We start from the raw sequence: 779 nt of genomic DNA, 5'->3' as shown, positions 1-779 counted from the left end.
GTTAATTATAACTTTTTCAGTTTTTTTTGAAACGTTTTAAAAATCGAGAGCGAAGGCAGAGCGAATACGCTTTCGATGTTTGCATTATGAGAGTAAAATATGTACTGACGAAATGTACGGATCGCGTTTTGAAAGTCCTACACGTTCAATATTTATTGACGGTATTGCGATCCGCGCTCCAGATTTAAATTTTTTTGAAAATTTTGCGATATGGATCACGATCCATCAATACTGCATGCTACACCGTCAATAAATATCGCGATACATGGATCACGTCAATAAATACTGACTGTGTGACAGGGCCCTTAGAAATTTTGCGATATGGATCACGATCATGATCCAACTACACAAGATCTGACAAGATGAAGCAAAAAAAAAGTAATATTCTGGCTGACGTTTGTAATTTCGGCGCCATGTTATTTTCTTTGAAAAGTAAACGAAGAATATGAAGGCGAAGTATAAAGAAAAAATTCAAGCAATTTTGTAGCACATGTTTGTGCCAACCAATTTATTATTTTTGTATGTGTTTTTTCAACCAATAACCGCGCACTTTATTTTTGTTATATTTGCACGTAAAATTTATTGAAAATCGCTTAAAAGCTCTGAATAAACCACCGAAAAAATACACATAAAGAAAGAAGCAAAACAAAAACAGCAAACTTCAAAATTACGAACGTCACACTCTTTTTTCTCAATTGCTATTACAAATGGCCGCTTCTCAACCTGTCAGATCTGTTCTAATTGGTTCATGGATCACGATCCATCAATACTGCATGTTA

Source organism: Rhagoletis pomonella, unplaced genomic scaffold (assembly GCF_013731165.1).
Source record: "Rhagoletis pomonella isolate Grant_MI unplaced genomic scaffold, Rhpom_1.0 Rhpom_scaffold_00001, whole genome shotgun sequence".
Classification (NCBI taxonomy): domain Eukaryota; kingdom Metazoa; phylum Arthropoda; class Insecta; order Diptera; family Tephritidae; genus Rhagoletis; species Rhagoletis pomonella.
This window is presented reverse-complemented; position numbering follows the sequence as displayed.